This window comes from Malaya genurostris, chromosome 3, assembly GCF_030247185.1.
Source record: "Malaya genurostris strain Urasoe2022 chromosome 3, Malgen_1.1, whole genome shotgun sequence".
Classification (NCBI taxonomy): domain Eukaryota; kingdom Metazoa; phylum Arthropoda; class Insecta; order Diptera; family Culicidae; genus Malaya; species Malaya genurostris.
This window is the reverse complement of record NC_080572.1, coordinates 281,523,072-281,546,617: the sequence shown is the minus strand read 5'-3', so window position 1 is coordinate 281,546,617 and position 23,546 is coordinate 281,523,072. Positions and strand designations below refer to the sequence as shown.

Here is a 23,546-nt window from a genome sequence, read left to right as displayed (position 1 = left end):
TATTTGCACTTTTTAAGGGGTATATGCATTTAACTAGAGATTTATTTACCGGAAAGTTTGCGATGCGTGGGAGATGCGCATGGTTTTGTTAAGTGTAATAACCTTGACATAATGTTTCAAACTTTTCGAGATGCAGAGTATAATCTAAATGTGAACCAAATATTTTGTACATCATTTCTAAGAAAATTACTCAAAACCAGTAATGTTTTTGCCTTTCTCATATAGGAAGGTTATGCAATCACTGTAAAAACCGACTTTTTAACCGAGGCCTGGAGGGCCGAATGTCATATACCATTCGACCCAGCTCGACGAACTGAGCAAATGTCTGTGTGTGTGTATGTAACAAAAATGTGCACTCGATTTTCTCGGAGATGGCTGGACCGATTTTCACTAAATTAAATTCAAATGAAAGGTCTCTTGGTCCTATAGGGTGCTGTTGAATTTTACCCGGATCAGACTTCCGGTTCAAAGTAAAATGTGCAGAAAAAAAAAATGAAGAAAAATTGCACTCGATTTTCTCAGTGACCACTCAACCAATTTCCTTTATTTATTTATTTATATTTATTTAAATATTTTATAATCAACAGACAAACTAAAGTCCTAATGATTATTTCTAAGAATATTCAAAAAATTCGCTTTTGTTCTGCTACGAGGAAAATGGAAATCGAATCCCATAGATACGCCATTGAAGGTTCGCTGCAATCCAATAACGGTACCGTTGATTCCGTAGTTAGTACGACGGAGAGGCATTCTGAGGAGGTTGTTGTTGCGAAGAGCTCTAGAACGAACATTGATGTTGATTTGACTAAGTAGTGCAGGGTAAACAATATTGTTCGTCAAAATATCGGCAATCAGCATTGCACGGAACAGATCTTGGCGTACTTGTAGAGTATCGAGTCCGATAAGCATCCCACGGCTTTCATAACTAGGCAGCTAGTGCGAGTTATTCCAGGGCAAACGACGAAAAGCGAAACGAACGAATCTGCGCTGTATTGATTCAAGTCTTAAAGCTTCATTATGAAAGTGAGGGTTCCATACTGACGAAAAATATTTGAGTGTTGACCGTACAAGCGAGCAGTAGAGAAATTTCAAACAGTATATATCTGTGAATTGCTTAGCGGTTCTCATGACAAATCCTAGCCAACGAGAAGCTTTTGCCACGATGTACGAAATATGCTGCTTGTAATTCAATTGTTCGTCGAGAAGAACGCCAAGATCTTTGACACAATTGACTCTATCAATCACTGATCCTCGAAGACAATAATTGAAACGAATAGGTGTTTTTTTTCGTGTGAAGGTGATAATCGAGCATTTGCTGATATTTAGCGTCATTTTATTAATTTCACACCACTCGGAGAAAATTTCAAGCTCACTCTGAAGGAAACCGGCATCTTCAAGAGTCTTGATAATTTGGAATAACTTTAGGTCGTCCGCGAAAGATAATCGTGAACCTTTCAATGAATAGTTCACGTCGTTGAAATACAGTAGAAATATCAGTAGTCCGAGATGACTGCCTTGTGGAATACCAGAAAAGCAAAAAACTCCTTGGAAACATTTTCATTGATCTTAACCGCCAGCCGTCGATTGCAAAGATACGATTGAATCCACCGAAGAATGTTGGAACCGAAGCCCAGTCTGTCCAATTTGGCAATTGTGATAGCGTGATTAATTTTATCAAAAGCAGCAGAGAGATCCGTGTAGACAACGTCCGTTTGATGACCTCTAGACATAGTATCCGTTATAAACGTCGTGAAAGTTAGTAGGTTAGTGGCCGTTGAGCGTTTCGGCATGAACCCGTGTTGAGTTTCAACGATGTACGATTCTTCAAGTAATATTTAAATTAAAGGCCTTGTAGTATCCTAGGTTGCTACTGAATTTCATCTGGATCCGACTTCCGGTTCGGGAGTTATGGGGTAAAATGTGCAAAAAATTGAAACCGTCGTTCAGAGTACGATGGCAAAATCGTATAAACACTTCAAAATTTGAATAAAAACTAGTAGAGTTTGTATGTCATGTTAGTTGGTTGTTATATTATCATCTTAGTTGTTATTAGAGATGGACAATTCGTTCGCGAACGGTTCAGTAGAACTAGTTCTTTTGAAAGAATGAACGAGCTATAGTTCTTTTTTCGAGAACGGTAGTTCTTCAGATCAAAGTCGAGTCTTTTTTTTGTATTTTGAGCTCGCTAAACTTTTTTTCAAGAACGATACTAATAAAAAAGTTTCATCACGAAACCTCAGTTCTACTTCGAGGGACCTTTTTTCTCGCTTAAGGGCCGAGGACAGTACTGTAAAGTTGTAGGTTTTTTGCTATTTTCCCGTTTCAAATTAAATTTTCTTGGAAACGGTGCAGAATATAGAAAAACTCACCTGACAATGTCTTCAAAATTTAGTTGAGAATATTCTGTGAAATTTTCAGAATGATTCATTGAGTTTCGGTCGGTCGTGTTGTATTTTTTTCTGACTGAACTGCTGAAAATTGGATCGCTCGGAAATGCATACCTCAACTTGTTCATCGAATATCTCGGCTTTGAAGGCTTGTATCATTAATCTACCGTGACAAAGTCTAGATAATTTAGTTTAGATGCGATTAGTACATAAAAACATATATGTTATCGCGATAAAAATAAAGTATCGCGATAATAAAGTCTTGTATTTTTCTGTGAAACACAGTCAGTTCCAATGCATCCGAAATTTGTTTTCGCTTTTGTTTCCTGATAGCATTCTGAAAAAGGAGAAAGAAATACAATTGACTCGACAAGGCAATCTTTGTGAAAGTTGAATATTTTTTCATTGTTCATTGGAATCCATGTAATGTCCAACCCATACGATAGATTAATGTGATAAAACTTCTCATCAAAATAATAAAATGTATGCTGGCAACCCGGTGCAGTTTGCTCATATACGAGAGAGTACAAGAGAAATACGATGCGCAAAAGGAATTGAGCGAGCCACGTGGTCGGTTTAAAACTCAACACGTGACCTTCTGTCCTCAGACCTGAAGCTTACAAAAGTAAGTTCACGTTTAGTCTTTGAACAAACAAACCAACTATGAATAGAACGAACGAACGGCTCTGGAGAACTAGTTCTTTCAACAGAACTCTGCATCACTGAACGGTTCTTTGAAATGAACTGTTTTGCCCATCTCTAGTTGTTATATTATCATCTTACCGAACAGAGACATCTGATATGGAGCCTTTACCCTACTGAAGGAATATAAAAAAAAAGAATACTAAACAGAGACGATTTGAACCTATTCCAATAAGCGGAAATTTTTATTTCGCAAACGGGGAAATTGAAATGGACAATCAATTTACCACCCTGCAAATGTTAATTCGAATAGTTTGCAATTTTAGGTATCAAATTAAAATAATTGAAAAACTCTCGTTATAATTAAAAATGTAGAGTTCGGCTGTTGTTTGTAATAACCTCTACAACAGAATGAAGGTCATGGATTTTCCCGAGCTTCAAAAACCAAGCCTAAAATTCCCACAAAAAAAACGCACCTCCCGCTGAGCTAAATTGAGCGCCAATTTGTTGGCTTCCAACTGATAGCTATCCGTAGTAAATTAGCACTTTCCGGAATCTTTTTCCTCCCAGCTTCGAGGAATTTCTTCTCCATCAACACCGAGAGCGATCCGATCTAAATTTCACAAATCAACCAGTTTCGCTAACTTATCGGATCCCGATTCCATCTAATTTAATTCCAATGACTAGACCGCCCAGAGTGTCAATTAGTCAACTAATTTCAAAATACAATCGTCGTCGTATTTGCACTTGGCTCGTCGGTCGCCATGCCGACGGAAAGGCCCAGCCAGCAGCCCGGTCCAGTACTGTTGACGGTCCCTTTTCTATGAATCATCTTTTTAATCAGCTCTCACTCTGTGCGTTGCTCAAGTTTAACACAGGCGTCAGTCTCGAGGACCTCCTTACCAGACAAATAAATCTCCTTTGTTTTGATTTCCGTCGTGTGCAAGAGAGACGATGCGTGCCCGCGTGTGTGGTCTTCATGCACTGATCTAATTACGAGCTCCACTGTTTTTCCTCCGTCACCGAAGATACCAACATGCCCGGAAGCTCGGTTTCTACATAATGAACAAACTTAATTTAATTATGTAAATACAATTAACTCAAAATCCCGGCCTTCGGGGGGTGCCGTGGGGTTACGGATCTCAGAGAAAGAGCCCGCAAGATGTTGCGCTTGCTTTAGAGAGGTGAGGTGAGGTGGGTCTTCCATCTATCCATCCATCCATCCCAAGTGAGGCGCGAATGTCAAAAGGAGTACGCCGTTGATGGTTCGGCTTGATTGTTTGTGACAATCCGACCTAGATATAGATGATGATAGCTGCGCTCCCCCGCTACCCCCCAGTGATAAACTCCTTAATTCGTTTTCTTAGTCTTTTATGCAGGTGATGGTGATGTTGCCGCGCTATCAAAGTTGCCAGTTGGTTTTAGGGCCAGTGCCAATTCGTTTCAGTGGAAGAATATAACACTGTTTGAATGATGATTACCTTGGTTTGCGATTCTTTTTAAAACAAAGTGATTAAATGTAAAGAGTTTAATAATTTGATTTTAGAAAAAAATGTTTAGTCACAAATTCAAAACTAAATACCACTATCAAAACACAGCTCTGACATTTGCCATGACATCAACAGTAAATGCAACCGTGTCGCAACTTCCGCTATCGAGAGTAAACCAAATAATAGCGAGAAAGAAAAAAAAAATACAAATTATATTCACCTGCATCCACTCGTATCAATGCGAGCCACATCGTTGACATCACAGCACCGGTTGAAAGTCGAAATCCGAGCGCACAGATCGAAAAAAAAACCGCAATACATCATATTATCTTTACCAGCAGTCGGTGCTTTTCAGGCACCATCAGCCATTCCCACGGGGATCCGTTATTGCAACTCGTTTGCCATCAAAAGAAGAACAGGGCGGGGGGAGATTGACCTATTTCTATCGTACACAGGGATAGGTTTTTGAAATTCATTGAATAATTACTATCGTGTCGATCGTGGACACGTTCCAGTAATCCCGCCCGTTTAAGGGTTGGAATCACTTCCTCAGGCGAACAGTAAATATGTGTTCGACACCCTAGATCCGATCGATCGTAGCAGTCCTTGGAGCAACGGTTTTGCGTTTTTGCGGCTTACTATGATTGCTATGATAGTGCGATTTATCTGCATGTTATGCTTTCGGAAAATATTTATGTTGTGTTTACGGAAAATATGTAATGCTATAATAATACGTGTATGCTTCGGATTGTCAAAAAATTGTTCAAAACGATTTCACGTTGTTCTCATAATCTTCGAATCGAATTTATAACTTAAGCTCGATTTACATAGTATCTAGACTCACTGCTTAGTTTAACAGCACTTCCCAGTTAAATCTTTTGGAATTTGATTCAGAATTCAGTATGACTTCCAAGTAGATCCCAAAGTGGATGCAACAAGCGATCCCGACTTGAATCGATTCGGAATCGGTTGTTGAGTCTAATTCGGGTTTCACTTGGAATTCGCACTGAATTACGAATCAAATTCCAGACGATTTAACTGGATTCGGGATGTATTTTGACACAATATTGTAGGGAAAGCTTTGAGTAATAATAAAGGAATAAATTATCATTACGTAATCAGAGCTGATCTGATCTCTAAGTGATTTTTATTTTTGTATGATCACGATCATGTCAAGTCGAGATCAGTAAAGATCTAAATTCTAAAAAATACTTCTGATTCGATCGGAAATGATTGATGTAGAAAAACGTTTTTAAACAGCAAAAGTGTCCAGAGAGGCGAGTAAATAAGCGAAATTATTAAATTTACCTAAAATGAGTATTGAAAAATGATGCCTTCAAACGGTTGAACTAAAGTTATGCACTGATAATTTTAGTCAGTTTATATGAGCTTGGGTGCATCAACCACTGGGAATTAGAATTTTGCGACGGCAATTCAAACGCGCCATTCAATCGCAGCGCGTTCTGTGTGTTTGAAACCCTTCGCTCCTGTTACTTTTATAAATTAAATTCATGTCAAAAAGCGCTTAATTGCTAATGCATGAACAGCTGGAAGTAAAACAGTCTGCTGGAAGTAAATCAATGATCGAATTTGAAGCATAAAATTTTTGCCCATACCTGAAAAATTACGAGATGATCATTCATTAACATTTTCTAATTTATCACCGAATCTTTTCAATCCTAAACAAGGTTAACTTTATCACAACACCGCTGTTAGATAAATACTTGTTATCATAAATTTCTCAAATCGAATGAACACAATTTCACCAAACGCTTTAACCATCGATGTTGTTTTCATTGAAGTTTTGCAGCGATGCGAACAGATTTCAACTAAAAAAGTTGTTGATTTTGAATTGCGATTATTGTTTTGCTTTCAACTGTCTCCGGCATTTGACAGCATTCAAAACAACATATTTTTCAACTACTTGAATATATGCAAATCAAAAACCACATTAATTAAGAAAATCAAAAACCACATTAATTAAGAAATTAATTAAATCAACTATCGCAAAAATCAAAAACTGCGATATCGCAATTTTATGATCGAAGGGTTCTCCGTGTACAAACTAGAGTATTGGTTATAAAGCTTGCTTCATTTAGAATTGGAACAAACTTTTGCTCATATTGTGGCGCTCCTGGTGGACGGATTTGGAAGTTCTTGGCGCCCACGTGTCGGGAATTTTGTCAGATTCACGTACGATTTTTGACATTCCGCAAATCGACTGTAAACAATCAACATGGAAGCCGAAAGAAGGGAAAAAAATGTGCAGAGTTATTTAGAAAATCCATTGTGGTCTGCATCTAGGCTTGCTAAACAGCTGAAATTGCCCAGAAATACCGTATGGCGCGTTATCAAACGGTATAAGGAAACATTGACGACGATTCGTAGGAGTGGAACTGTCGACCGGAAACTGCGAGGTAAGATTTTGAAGACGATTAAGAGGAATCCTAATCTGTCGGACCGTGATTTGGCCAGAAAATTCGGTGCATAGTACCGTAAGGAGAACTCGACTCCGGGAAGGAATCAAGTCGTATCGAGCTAGCAAACAGCCAAATCGTACCATAAAACAGAATAGTGGTCAAAATTCGTTCTCGGAAACTATATGACCAGGTGCTGACCTAGTTCGACGGGTGTCTTCTGATGGACGATGAAACCCATGTCAAGGCTGACTTCGGGCAAATACCAGGTCCAAAATTTTACTTGGCAACGGCTCGGGGGGATGTTCCAGCCAAATTAAAATTTGTTTTTGCCGATAAATTTGCAAGAAAATTTATGATTTGGCAGGGCATTTGCAGCTGTGGCAAAAAACGAAAGTTTTCGTTACAAATAAGACAATGACATCGGAACTATACCAAAAAGAGTGTCTCCAAAAACGAATTTTGCCGTTCATTCGATCCCACGACCATCCCATAATGTTTTGGCCAGATTTGACAAGCTGTCATTACAGCAAAGTCGTTCAAGATTGGTATGCAGAGAAAGGGGTCCAGTTTGTTCCGAAAAACCTTAACCCCCCACCCAACTGCTTCCAGTTCCGCCCTATTGAGAAATACTGGGCAATCATGAAGAGGAGACTCAAGGCAAAGGGAAAAGTTGTCTAAGACATCAATCAGATGACGACCTGGTGGAATAAGATAGCTAAAACGATGGACGAAGAAGGTGTGCGCCGCCTAATGAACCGTGTTACAGGAAAAATTCGAGAATTACTTCGAAAAGTATGAAGAAAACGCAACATTTGTATACAAAAAGATCTTGAATTCAATAATAAATAACTGAAATTCAGGCAATTGTCCTTGTTCCATTTCTATCTGAAGCAAGCTTTACTCTATATCACACTGATGAGATGGACATCTCTGATAATCGGCATCACTACACGGAAGAAAATAGGAAAGAAGTGAACGAATCCTTATTAGGGCATTTCCGAGAAAGAATTGATTACTTGGATGAATTTGAAGTTATTTTGATTATCATGTTACTGATACAAATACTACATACTTAGATAAAGTTACTCAAAGTTTGAGTACTAGTTACTCATTTTCAAATGATACATGGAAACATCAAAAATTGAGTAGTTACCATCAATGATATTGAGTAGCTCTTACTCTTGATTTGAGTTTAACTCGTTTTTATGTTACTATTCGCAAGATCAGTCTAAAAGGTGTAATAACCATTTGTAGCAACAGGTTTGTTGTTAGTGAGATCGCATATTTCAAGGATGAGTCACTTAAAACAAATGTTGTTGTGTCTGCAAAAACCTGAATGATAAACTGTGTTCTTGAATATGCTCAAATATCATTTATGAGGAATAAGTGTCTGACTGGTGCCTGAACATTACTAACATGTATGTTAATGTGCGATTGACACACTACTTTAAGCGACCGCCACTTGATATGATGTCTCGAAGTTAGAAGTCTATTGTAAATGGAATAATAAACACACACAGGAGGGTTGTTTGAAGTATAGCGTGTCAATTACTTAATATTTGAATACAAGACACTCAGAAAAGGAGCAATTTTTACACAAATTTTGTATAAGTGGAATAAAATTTCACTCGAAATTTGAGTGCTAACTACTTTATTTTTGGCACATGTACAAATAAAGCATTCTCACTAAATAAGTAGATTGTACATAAAAATCGAACTCAAATTTGAGTAACTAAGGAGTTACTTTAAATTAGAGTTGTTCCACTTTATCTGTAGATGAGTGGGATCCTACCCATTTTTGAGTAACTATTTTTAAGCGTGTAATACTAATACTGCTACTATAATACTTATAAAAGGCAGTGTTGGTGATTGCTGAAAATTTGACAGAAGCTGCTCGATTTTTATCTATATTGTATACAACATTTTCAATCCGGTAGAAGATGCTACAAGAATTCGAGTCTCTCAATACATGAACCTCGAGAGAATTTTTCTACATTTCTTCGCTCCACTTCATACTCTGAGTATTTCATGGCCCTTAAAAATAATTTCAGTCTGATAATGATCGCCGCTGTGTGGAATTTACCAAGAGAGAATCGCAAGCTGACAATTATCGCAGAGAATCGAATCGATGATTCGACTTGATGATTCTCATACTAGGTTGCAATATTTAAAAACCCTTGTGTGGAGCATTCACATACATTTCCATAGACACAACTTATACAAAGGTTTTATGCACATAGTTAGAATAAGCGGCAATAGTAAAATGATTCTATCGCAATTATCAACTGCCCATACCGAATCGGATCGCGAAACGAGAATCCCCACAGCAGCGTGCTAGCCGTTGATTCTCAGACGGTTCACCGAGAGAAATTCGCTCTCGCACTAATGTCTATTCTATGTTAAATGTACCATGCCGGTTTTTTTGTTGTTGCGATGATTTCCGTTTCTTTTTGATGGCACTGATTCAATCGTGGAAGAGTTGCGAGTGAGCGTTCTTTGATACGATAAAAGCCATCCTTGATAAAAGGTGCAGTGATACCCCAGAAGCAAACATTGTTCTAGTACTGAATTTATTAACTCTTCTCTCAACGATTATTCGATTGGTAAAGCGCACTTTTCATGTATGATGTGCAACAAATTTCTTGTTTCATATGTTTCACAACAGTAATATTTGCTAAGTGGAAACCGGAATTAAAACTCCTCAACTGATCTTGTCCTACAGTCAGTTGAAAAACCGGATGTGGAACTTTCAGGTTCTTGAGTTGGTTTCACAAGCAGTAATATGAATGAATTTTACATCCCTTACAAAAACTTGTTGAAGCAATTTTCTAACATATCTACCAAAAAGAACTGATCTGAAGCATTTGTAAAACAGGCCAATTATAACAAGTTTTAATTGCTACTTGGGTAGGTAAGTGGAGTGAATGTGAGGACAGTAAAAAGCATCATAGACTTAACACCTTTGAATAGCTTACCACTACTCACTGCAATGTTTGTATCCATTTGATGCAAACGTTGCAGTGAGGTGGGCTCGTGCTATGGAAACTAGGGTTTTAATATTTTGGGGTCAATTCTAATTTCATAAAGCGTTAGTATCCAAAAATTTAAGCATGAAATTTCCGAAATCGAAAAAAAAACGTGATTAATCCACCTAGCAGTGAGATGATACCTTTTTTTATCAATTCGCATGTGTTTTTTGCATGAATATTCTTCGGTGTTTAAGTTTTCATTACATTATTTTAATGACCGTCGTTTTAAGCGACAATTTGAGATTGTAATCACTCATTACTCTGTAATGTCGAAACTGCAAATTCAAACGAATTTAAATCTAGAAGTGTGATAATCGATTAAACATGCCATGATATGTAAGTTCCACTTTAGAGTTTACGGTAATTTAAGGTACTTCCAGAGCCGGTATTTAGGAACCAGCATAACCCAAACCGATTCGTATGGCCATATAACGAATAAATTACAGTTTTGAGTACAACTTTGAAGCTTAATTGGATAAAATTCATTAATTTTTGTATGTATGTATAAAACTAATTAATTTTGTATATAAGTTTAATTCAATTTGAATTTTTGTTTCTGAAATTTGATTAGGCTTTTTTGAGAAAACGATTGAGCTTTGAGAAACGATTTTATACTGGAACCGGAATTCTAAAATCGGTATGGCCGAAGTCAGTTAAATTCACCTGAGGAGCTGTATAGCATTTGTTTCAAAATATTTGAAAATCAGTGAAGACATCTTTGAGAAATCATAGCATGAATTAAATTTTTAGGTGCCTTCTGAATCGACAACTGAATACCACTAAAACGGAAAAAACCCGATAAACCTGATTAATTTATGTGGAATAGACATTTTTATACAATCCCCGAAACCGGAAGTTGGATCTGACTGAAGAGCAAAATGTTTTAAAGAATCTTGAAACTTTTCATTTGAATCTTAGATGATTCTTAGATTTCATTTGAATCTTAGATCGGTTCAGCCATCTACGAGAAGAATGAGTTACACAATTTTGATTTCGTTTCATATATCATCCTGTAGTTCCGGAACCAGAGGTCGGAACCAAACATAATTCAGGAACTTTGTTTGGGAGCATACGAATTTTCGTATGAATCTGAATTTGTAGAAAAGAAATTTTCAGAGAAAATTGAGTGAAATTATTTGTCACACACGCATTTGCTGATCTCGACGAACTGATTCGAATGGTATATGGATGTTATGTTCTTCCAGCATTTTTTGCTGTAAGTAGTTTAAAACAATATAATGAAAAAAAAATCTGCCATCATCTGGTTTATATATGTCATATTCGAACGATTATGTTGCCAAAAACGAGCCGTGCTAAAATCGGTCCGAGGCAAATTGTCATGAAAAAGGATGCTGTACACAGTCTTTCTGGTACTTAGAAACAATTGTATGTAACAGAATAAAAAATCGAGTTTTCCGTTGCTCCCAAGCATTGCTTTGTCATACAGCGCTCAAAACTCCTACTGCTGGAATAGGGGGAAAAGTCGTTTACACAAAAATTTCGATACCTCCGTTAAAAATTGACGGATTTTAACAATCTATGGCTTGTTGAATAGGTATTATCGTGCGGTATCTAAGTCTGAAAACATATTCTGTTTTCAAGGTCAATTGTGACAGATACTGTCAAAAAACTGAAAATTTTGACATAAAACTTCGAATAACTCAAAAAGTAAACATCCGATCTCAAAACCATTCAATAGCGTTTTGGGTGACGGGGAGACCTTTCATTTGCGACTAGTTTGATCAAAATCAGTCCAGCCATCTCTGAGATCTCGACCTCTTAGTTGACAACACACATACAGACACACACACACACACACACACACACACACACACACACACACACACACACACACAGACATTTGCTCAGTTCGTCGAGCTGAATCGATTGGTATATGTCATTCGACCCTCCGGGCCTCGGAAAAATTTTCGAAAGTTTGAGCGAATTCTATACCTATTTTTTATATATATATAAAAAGGTAAAAATTTATGCCAAAGATCTTGGAATTGCATAAAACGTCGAGATTTAGTGTCATCTCGAACAAAAAAATTTGTTGCTTTTTCAAGATCGAAAATTTTAAAACTTTAACCGCTGGGCAACACCCCTTACCCATGTCCGATTTAGCTCAAACTTTGTATGAGGACTTTCTTCGAGGTGCTTAAACTATTGAGCACTAGCGCTTCACGAAATTAGAGGTGATCCCAAAATATTGGCACTGTTATATTCATTGGAGCGGTAAAAAAACAACGTGTTTTGTCGGTTACGTCACTTATACCATCATATCTCCGGAACCAAAAGTCACAGCCATTTGATCTTTGAACTTAATCAATGGCCCAACAGTAGCTTTTAAACGAGCATAAGTTTGTTAAAGTCGGTTCAGCCATCTCTGAGAAAAATTGAGCGCGTATAAATATCTTCGAAAAGTGCACACACACATACTCACACACTGACATTTTCCGATCTCGTCGAACTGAGTCGAATGGTATATAACACTATGAGTCTCCGAGGCTCCGTTCAAAAGTCGGTTTTTCCAGCAATTCTAATACCTTTCTATAGAGAAAGGCAAATATTATGTGTAGTTTTGTAGTTTTTTTTTATATATTTATTTATCGTACTCGTATAGTCACCAAAAAGTACGCAGAAATTTTATTTTCAAACAGGATTGAGTTTTTCTTAAGACTGCTCTCATTAAGGAAATTTAAGCTGTTGTAGGTTTCCTTCTGAAAGTACTGCCCCGGAGGAAACGATCATGTTTTTCCATTATTTCCCCTTTGATATCTAGGTGCAACGACAACATGTTTTTCGCTTTCAATGCAGTGCCAACCGTAAACAACTAACCCTTGAGTATTCGCGCACCAAAAGTAAATACATACATCCACTTTCATCTCAATGTTTGATGGTTTACAAATTAGCTAACGAACCACTTCGGGTTCAAAGGTGGGCAATGTTTTGTACTCCGAGCGTTATTATCTAGTCTCATACGCCCCAAAAACGAATGACGGCGAAGAATAGGTTGAATTCGCGAACGTTTGCCGAAACCGAAACGGAATGTGTGTTCGGGTTGTTGTTTTGGACTCGACTGTTTATTCGCTTAAGGTGTTATCTTTTTCTCTTTCGAACGTTGAGATTGGATGTACTTGTGAACAGGTTGATTGAGAAGCCGCCGGCCGGGCCAGGCTCGACCTGGTGGAAATAAGAAAACAACACACATAAAAAAAAAACAAAACTCAGCATGTTCATCGTGGATAATTATGCGTGGGAACTTTTTCCCACCAGCATGCATGAGGAGTTTTGGGAATAGCAAAGCGGTCTTTTTTCCAGGTCCGTACATCACAACGGTGGCTTCAACTTATATTTTCTATTTGCATACCCTAGGGTTGTTACCTTGTTTTCTGTTGTTTTTATGGACTTTCCACACTTGTTTTTATGAGATCCGTTAATGGGTACTTTCCTGAAAGAAAGAATAAAAACGAGAACGGAATTTGTTGGTAATGGTTTGATAATAGCTCTTTAATGGTTAGCAGAAGTCGTACTGGGCTGGGCTGAGCATGTTTTCTTCATGGTAGTCAAAAGTTTGGGGCATTTTTTTTCGCTTCAAACATGATAAAATACCGTATTGTTAGAGAACCATCATGTATCGGCTCTAATAAGCAATAACTTAGTGTATCAAATCTATAATTATACAGATCTTAAAATTGACTACTTCCTTTCTCCTTTCATCGGATCACGATCGAAATTCGTACTAGCGTTAAACGGGTTTTGCATACTTCAATCGGAATAGGTCATGCACGGAAAGACCGAAATCAGCATTTTGGCGAAAAAATTTGTTGATTTTCTGATTTTAGTTAGTTATTTTTTGAGACAACTAAAAAAATCTTACTTTTGCTAATTTAGATTTTTTAATTCTAATTCCTTTAATAATAATAAAATATTTGTTGAAATGGCTATTTTTTTAGTTGAATTCACCAATTAAACGTGCTGTCATTTCTTAGCTAAGGCACACTTCATTTCCATTCAACTAATTTTTTAGTTGAATTAGAAAAATAAAACGTTGTTTTCAACCAACATAAATAGTTGAATTGGTTTCTGCAATTTGCAGCTATATGGCGCTCTGTCACCGAAAAAACGTTAACACCGTAATGACTACTAGCCACTAGATGGCACACTACTATCGAAAAAAAATTCAGTCGCGGTTGTCTTTTCTTTATTGGTAGGTATAAATATGATGTTGTATTGATGAAAAAGACATAAACAAAACATCAACTTCTTTTCGAAAATTTTTCCTCTAAGTCGCTGTTTTCTTCATTTGACTTCGCGAAATCGACTCTCTCGCTGAAAACTTTAAGCACTCTGTAAACATAAACCTGGTTTATGTCCAGGATGTTCGCCAACTAAACACATTCTCCAAAAATTAGAGTTTTTTTCAGCAAGTAAATTCTCAATTTTAACTAATTTTTTAGTTATTTTGGCAATTCTGTTGTTAAAATCAACTAATTCAAAAACAGTAATACGAATTAGGCGCAGAACTAATTTCGGTCGTTCCGTGTGGTGAAGCGGGTTTCTTGAAGATGCGCTGACGACTGAAACCAGGCACACAACCAGAGAGAACTCTAATACGCGATTAGTCAGCGAAAGAAAGGTCAAACAGTCGAAAACGGTAAAACAAACGTCTCCCATGAACAAGGTAAAATACGGACTCGTGAAATTTTCCTGCTGTTTCCTCGGTTCCTCTCATTCAAATACGGCATGAACAAAGAAAACAAACCAAAAAAAAACATAACTTCGCAAAAACCCGCCAGAATCTACCTGTCACGACTCGCGAGATGTCTGAAGCGAAAGTTACCCCACTCGTGGGTCAACAAAGTCGCAACGGCGGCGGCGGCGGCACCTTGAATGGTTGCGGTTGCCAACTTCGAGCGATTTCGGTTTTACTTCGAACCAGTTATGAAACAAAGGCACCTTCCATTGCAGTCTAACCGCCGGATAGTTCAAATGTTCGCGAACGGAGGTTCAATGCTGGAAAATAACAAAATGATTTTTAAAAAGTTCAAAATAATGACAAATCCGAGGTACAACTGCATAGCTCCGTGTCAGTTCCATCATTGACAGACACGGAAACAAGTTCGATTGTATAATTTTGAGGCTTGTTTAGGTTCATTTAGTATCGGTTTCTACAAACTCAGATTCATATGAAAAGTCATCCTAAACAAGGTTCCTGAATTGTGTTTGGATCCGATTGCTGGTTCCGGAACTACAGGATGAAATGTGAAACGAAATTAAATTTGTTTAAGATTCAAATGAAATCTAAGAATAATCTAAGATTCAAATGAAAAGTTCTAAGATCCTTACTTTTCAGTCAGATCCAACTTCCGGCTTAGGGGATACAGAGTGATTAATATAAAAATGTCAAATGTAAACTATACAGCTCCTGAGGTGGATTTAACTGACTTCGGCTACACCGATTCTCGAATTCCGGTTCCAGTATAGAATCGTTTCTCAAAGCTCAATCATTTTCTCAAAAAAAGCCAAATCGAATTTCAAAAACATAAATTCAAATTAAAGGATTTATGGTAAAATATAAAATCAATGAAAATTTATCCGATTCTGGAATTACAGGGTGATTAGTTTTCAAAATTCAAACCGATATAGAAGATGACAATACCAAAAAGCTTCAAAGTTGAATTCAAAGCTATTGCAATTTATTCGTCATAATAATGTATGGTCATAGGAATCGTTTTCGTTTATGCTGGTTCCTGAATACTGGTTTTGGAAGTACCGTAAATAATGGCGAAAAACTCTAAAATGGAACTTACTTCGACATATCATGGAATGTTCAATGGATTATTACACTTTTAGATTCAAATTCGATTCGATTTGCAGTTTCGACATTACAGGGTTATGAGTGAATAGAACTTTAAATTGCCGCTTGAAACGACGGTTATTAAATTAATGTCATGAGAACTAAAACACCGAAAAATATTTATGCAAAAAACACATGCGGATGATGAAAAAAGGTATCATCACACTGCTAGGTGGATTAAGCACGTTTTTTATTGGTAAAACTATTTGACTTAGATTAAGTTTCAGATTAGTATTATACTACTACAAAAATCCGATGAGATGGCGCCGTAATCATTATCAACAATTATTTTTCATGATCAAGAGACGCTCTCTTCTCGATTGTGGATGTACACTTGAACCTATCAAAGAACTTGAGCAACCTCTCAGAGAGCAAAAAATAGATTTTCTAAAAGCCATTGGAAAGGTTTCCGTTTTTCCCTGAAACGGAATACCATTCCCGCCCGAAAGTTAGCTTTTGAAAGATACAAATTTAAATAAATGTGCCAGTGCGTAGATATCTGTACTACTATTTTCTGAACTGATATCGAATGCATTGAACCGCCAACCCTGTGTTTCATTTTCAATCGACTTACGTTGACAAAACACCTCTTATCAATAACATAAATAAACTAATGGTACTGGAATTGACATGGTATGATCAATCTAAATACTTAGGTTTAACGTATGATAAAAAACTCACTTTCAAGGATCACATTGAAAGAATCCAGGCAAAGTGTAATAAATATATAAAATGTTCATATCCTCTTATAAACAGAAATTCTTAGCTCTGTCTAAAAAATAAATTGTTAATTTATAAACAAATTTTCAGACCAGCCATGCTTTATGCAGTACCAATTGGGTCAAGTTGTTGTTCCAGCAGGAAGAAAACGCTTCAAAGGATTCAGAAAAAATAAAATTCTAAAAATGATTTTGAAGCGTCCTCCCTGGTTTAGTACAAATGAGTTACACAGACTCACAAAAATAGAACCATTAGATGTAATGTCACATAATATTATAAGCAAATTCCGACAAAAATCGATGCAATCTTCAATTGAATCGATTCGCTCTCTGTATTAGTTAGTAAGTTAGTATATAGGTTCCTATTCCCCATTACACAATACAAGTAGGTTTAGAATTTTCCCTACACAAAAATCTCAGATTTGCGGAAGCAAATGATGTCCTCATGGTATCAACCAAATCATATATATAATAGAGCTGAAAACCCAAGTAACAATTCGAATGCCTAATGGTTTTGATTGTAATTTATAGGAGTTTTGTAATTGACTTTTTAATCACTACCTGTTTTATGACGATTATAATAAATGTCTCTTTTGACAAGTTATATCATAGTTTTTAAAGCTTCTATAAAACTTTTTACCCAGACTTACAACTGGACTAAAAATAAAACAATGTGTACTAGAATAAAACCATGCAAACACTCTTAATATTGCTTTCAAACATTTTCTTTAAAACATTATTGTTAGTTAAATTCTTTCATAAATCTAGTTTTGTGTGTGTGCGTGTTCATTGGATGACAGTTTCACTCAGAGCAGATTTGAGGGTTCTAAAGTATATTTATGACACATTTGTTGTGGGCTATTTGATTTATTGCTTCTTGGGTCAAGCGTAATTTGCATTAAAGAAAATTTCATGGCCGCCATTATGATGTCCTATACCGTAGCATTTATTGACATCAAATATACTTCGAAATGCAAAAACGAATAAAAATGATGGGCTTTAATGATTCATTTTCAGAACATATACACAAATTTTAATGCCACGAAATAGTTTTATACAAAAATGACGAAGAATCACGAAAAATAATTTTTTTAAATCATGGAGATTTTCGCAAAAACTGCATTTATTTCAAGGCGATTAGTTATAATTCTTATTTTTATCCAAACATTCACGATAGAAATAAAAGCGCATGAAGTTTTTACGTTCGGAAAAAAACCTCATACTTGTAAATAAAATCTAATATATTCTTACTGGTTGCATTCAAAGCAGACATGACACACACATAGCCATGAAAAATATTATCAAAACGACAATTTATTCATAGCGCAATTCATTCCTTCCGAATAATTTAAATGTTGATCGTAAAGCTGGTTTCAAAATTTTCTTGAATTTGGAGTTTTAACGCAAGTTTATGCTAATTCTTCACTTTGCTTTATAACCCTTATGAAGAATGGTCCACTTGGCAGGAACATGCTCTTATAGAGGTTTTCAGTAGGCTTTCGTGGAGTTTAAAGTTTTAATGCAAGATTTATTATGTAGCATTGAAGACAGCTACAAGTATTTATTAATATTAAAATTGTTACTTGGGAAGTCACCACTTGTGGCTGAACACCAAATTTAAATCTTAATAATTTAATTTTAACTCATGTTCCAATAAATAGTTATTTAAAAAAAAAGGTCAGGTCTCAACTAATAAATTCTTTGCGTACCCAAGGTAGACTATGCAATGTCCCAGTTCGAGACATTCTCGCTTGTAATGACCTTCCATAAATGCATTTTCTTTATTATTTCATTAAGATCATTGGAGTTTCAATTTAATTTTTATTTCTTGTTGTCGTGAATACGACTTACTTTACCATAGGGTGCTTTTTAATAATATACCCTGTATAAGGATGGGTAAAACATAATCGTGAATATCTCTCGTTGTTTTTGAGGTATCAACATAATTTCTTTTATATAGCATCGAAAATATAAAGTTTTCAGTAGCAAGAGATATCAAAAAAAAATAACTCAAAGTTGAAGTTTTCTAAAATGTTACGTATGAACGTGCATTAGGGTGAAATTCAGTACCAAAATAAAGCGCGCAAAACTCCAAACTCATGAATGGAACGAATCATCGCACAATGCGTATCGTGCAAAACCGACACATAGAAATACGGAATATTTTCAGTGATTGAACGTAGTGGGTTTACGAAACCACATGTCGCTAGTAAAATTGACATTAACTATGGATGGTTATAAACCATGAGTGATTTTAATTGAGTGAGAAACATATTGGTGCATATTGTTTAAGACGGTCAATTTAGTCAAATGCTCTTATAATTGAGTCTCTCACCTGTAGCGAAATTATTCATTCTTTGATCTAAATATTAGACATGAGATGTGCATTATTCATTCGGTTCATAAGCGAGAGATGTGAAGGCTGAGTGTGATACTTGTTGTGGTCGACAGATACACAGTTAGGTTCCCATAGACAATAGGAGCAGTAAAAGTTTGGCTATTTATAGCAATATACTACAACGTTATGAGTTGATGAATCCGATCAGTTATGAAACTCATGATTTTTGTTTTCTTATGAATTTCGAGTTTCTAAATTCAAACAGCTAAATATGATTTGACATTTCCCAAATGGTTCCCCTGAAAATACAGAAATACGAATATTTTGCGTTATACATTTGTCTACCTTTTTTATGATGAAAAGATACAAAACTTGTTCAAAGTTTAGTAAAATTTTCCGAAGTGTGGAGAAAACATGTCAGTTTTATTTGTTTTCACGTCACCATGTTATGTCTTTGACATTACCCACCCGTCTTTTTATGTTAGCTTCCTTCCTCTTCCATGAGTTGAATCGATAGCCTTAGTATTTTATACAAACAAACCCGAAATAGTTATGAGGTACAGTATAAACTAGAAATTATGTTACTTTTCAATGTAGTTTAAAGCCGATAATCATTTGTTAAAATAACGAATTTTTGAGTAGATAAATTAATGAATACCGAAATATTAATATCATATTTAAAGAAACTTGTAGTAATATGTTTTATTAAATACTAACTGTCGTGAATATATTCGAAATACATTCGGTTTAAAGTACTATAAATTGTAGATGCTACAACGAGGAAAAACTAATGTATAGAATGTATTAGGAAATAGACGTATTTATGGGAAGAACGCTAGTATTATTATTATTCAACTATTGTTATTATTGAAAAAATACCGTACGTATGCGTTTCACGGAATTCGCTCCCATACTTGAATGCAGTTCTGCCTAAAATTTTGGCGTGAGAATTCCAATATCATGAATAAAAGCAAATTCCAATCGAGTCGAAACTCTGAATTAATTCACAAATCATAATATGTAAATAATTTTGAATGACTTTCTTATAAAATTCACCTAAGTTGAACCATTTTAATGATAACCTTTCGCTTCAACAAACCCGCACTCTCAAATTGTTCATTTGAAATTATTCACTGAAGCATCAAATTGGCAAAAAACGTGTGTTATTTTTTCGCTAAGATATCTGACAGTATAAAAAAAACAAAACGAAAAAACCGACGTTTCGTGGCAACCAGCAAAAGAATAGAACGTTTCATCCAAGTAAGCTTGACCATCGGTATGTGTTGACTATTCTACTTCAAACATGAAAAACTTCGGGCTGCTAACGAGCGGTCCTTCATTGAAAGCACCGTTTGTGTAACTTCATCCCGACAGCGATGATTTGCCAGAAGTGATGGCGATGGTAATGATTTGGCTCAATTACAGAACTTTTGACTGAACGCTTCTTCGACTCTATTTTGATTTGCCGTGGCTGTCAGCATAGGAACGCAATACGGTCTACCGCGGGCACACCGGTTTTATCGCGTTCGACTGTTGGTCAAAATAATTCATTGGTGGTTATGTTATTGCACAGTATCATTCCAGATTGCTCATACCATGAAAATATTTTGAAGGAAATTTTCGCCACCAATTTTTCGTGTTCGCTTCAATATGCACACCAGCATGACACGGTGAATTTAAATAAACCAATATTTGGTCACGTGTAGTTCGCCAAGTTCGTAATCGCGGTACACTGCGGAAACCATGCTGTTCTCGAGCGGTGACGAATTCAATTCTGGTGGATGCAGCAGATCACAATTTTCCGATTCGATCTGCCGTTCGATGTTTGCGTTCGGATACGGATTAAAATTCAACGCACCGCTGCAGCTGCTCTCTGCTTCTGTGGCCTAATTTGGGGTTACGGTTACAACCGTTCAACGCACAGCAGGTTGCTTTCGTTTTTAAGTAGGCTCTGGTTTACGTCGGTCGACTGGAAAGGGTCTGTGTAGCGTGTGCTTCTGCTGGTCTTTTCCAATTGGCCATGTGCGGATATTGTTCAAAAGTGTTCGCAACGGAAACTCATTAAGGTTTTAGTGCTGCTGTTTGACGTGTTATGTTTGTATGCCAACAACACGCCAACGGTGGAAGACGTCGTGAGTCTGGAAATTCGATAATTGGACGAGAAAGGTAACAAAAGTGTCCAATAAAAAAATATTATATATTAAAGCAAACAAACCATATTAGCCGTGGAAGGAATGTTAGGAATGACAAAACGATAGATAAAAAATAATCACATAAAAACCTGCCAGTTTCAATTTACAGCTCTTGAAATTTGATATTATTATTACGTATGACTTCACGTTAAATTAAAATTTGAAGACTATTAATTTGTTGTACGAAATGTTTGTACTTTCTCATAAAACTGATAATTAGCCGTCAGACCGATTAACATTGATTTATAGTATTTTATTTGCTCCCATTTTGTAATAAATACACTAAAAGAATTTCGCGCCTTCACCCCTTCCAGAATTATTGGGATTTACGTTATGACCAACATCATTAACTTAGATAATGTTGTAATTCAGGATGAATTATTTACACTGAGGTCTCCACAACCCCGGACACTTGGGGTCCGGAAATTTTTTTAGCCCAAAGACGTGAATGGTGAATACCCAAACCAACATGTCTGCTTCTTTTACAGACATCATCAATAGAACGAGGTTTGAGAACCAACACATTGACATTTTCCATCTCTTTGAAACAATTCTTCGACTCTCTCACAGACTGTTTCGACTTTTGCAAGTATTTCGCTTGATTCATTCTGAGACCCGTAAAAAATTGGTTCATTTTGAGACCTAAAGCTTGCTTCATTTAGAATTGGAACAAACTTTTGCTCATATTGTGGCGCTCCTGGTGGACAGATTTGGAAGTTCTTGGCACCCACGTGTCGGGAATTTTGTAAGCTTCACGTGTGATTTTTGACATTCCGCAAATCGACTGTACTTTGTAAACAACCAACATGGAAGCCGAAAGAAGGGACAAAATTGTGCACAGTTATTTAGAAAATCCATTGTGGTCTTCATCTAGGCTAGCTAAACAGCTGAAATTGCCCAGAAATACCGTATGGCGCGTTATCAAACGGTATAAGGAAACATTGACGACGATTCGTCGGAGTGGAACTGTTGACAGGAAACTGCGTGGTAACATTTTGAAGACGATTAAGAGGAATCCTAATCTGTCGGACCGTGATTTGGCCAGAAAATTCGGTGCTGCCCATAGTACGGTGAGGAGAACTCGACTCCGGGAAGGGATCAAGTCGTATCGAGCTAGCAAACAGCCAAATCGGACCATAAAACAGAATAGTGTGGTCAAAATTCGTGCTCGGAAACTCTATGACCAGGTGTTGACCAAGTTCGACGGGTCCAGTTTGTTCCGAAAAACCTCAACCCACCCAACTGTCCCCAGTTCCGTCATATTGAGAAATACTGGTCAATCATGAAGAGGAGACTAAAGACAAAGGGAAAGGTTGCCAAAGACATCAATCAGATGACGACCTGGTGGAATAAGATAGCTAAAACGATGGACGAAGGAGATGTGCGCCGCCTAAAGAGCAGTGTTACAGGAAAAATTCGAGAATTCCTTCGAACCCGTGACGAATAATTTTATCTGTATTTTTTTCTTAAAAGTATGAAGAAAACGCTACATTTGTATAAAAAAAGATCTTGAATTTAATAATAAATAACTGAAATACAGACAATTGTCTTTGTTCCAATTCTATCTGAAGCAAGCTTTATTTCAAAAAATTGCTGAGATCACATTCAGAACAATTGTTGATTCATATTGACAGAACATGAAATTTCCTGACAATGGTGGCAATAATAAATGTCAAAATGCCTTGGTATTACATTCCTGTAATAGAATTTAACCCTCTGTTTCAACAGACTTCGCAGCCAATTCAGAAGTGTACAGAACTATGCATTGAACCGCCAACCCGGGACAATAATAAATGTCAAGCATATAATAAAAAAGTATTGAACAATATGGCTACAAGAATCTTCCTTAGATAGTCTTCACAGTAAGTATATTGAATAAACTATATTTTGCACATTTTGAAGAATCTTATATTTAAATGATGACATTTCAATTTCAAATTCCTATGCACCTCTAATTAAAATAAGAATTAGGCAGGATTCTTGAAATCTAAACTTTTTCATCAGTTCATACCTTATGATCAAAAAAGAACCGGAATTTTCATTTTAAAATTCCCGTGCTTGTTCAATCGGTAAACTTTTATTCTCTCAACGTTGGCAACACTTTTATACACATTCTGTCAAATTTTGACGCATATCGTACGATTAGTTTTTGTTTGGTGCCTATACAAAGAAGTTGAAAAATTTTCGTGTGGCGATTTTTATAATGGATGTAAATTTAGAACAACGTGCGTACATCAAATTTTGTGTTGCAAATGGATTTAAGTGTTCCGAAATGTTGAAAATGTTAGAAAAAGCCTTCGGTGAATCGTGTCTAGGAAAAACACAGGCATACGAGTGGTATAAACGCTTCAAAGGTGGTCGTACAAGCTTGGATCATGATGAGATCCCTGGCCGCCCAACAACATCTGTTACTGAAGAAAACATTGAATCGGCGAAGTGAATCGTGCTGCAAAATCGTTCTGTACCGAT

The 23,546-nt window shown here is 36.4% G+C and overlaps 1 protein-coding gene across 3 annotated transcripts in view; it reads right to left on the bottom strand.

Annotated features, from left to right (window-relative positions):
• The window catches only part of LOC131439612 (uncharacterized), a 321,124-nt gene that overhangs the window by 95,138 nt on the left and 202,440 nt on the right, over positions 1-23,546 (bottom strand). For 2 of the 3 annotated variants that reach the window (XM_058610852.1, XM_058610853.1), the window contains one exon: positions 13,353-13,419. The exons of the other annotated variant lie outside the window; for it this stretch is intronic. The gene's annotated coding sequence lies outside the window, so the exon portion shown is untranslated. The remainder of the gene's footprint in view (positions 1-13,352; positions 13,420-23,546) is intronic. 3 annotated transcript variants of the gene reach the window in all.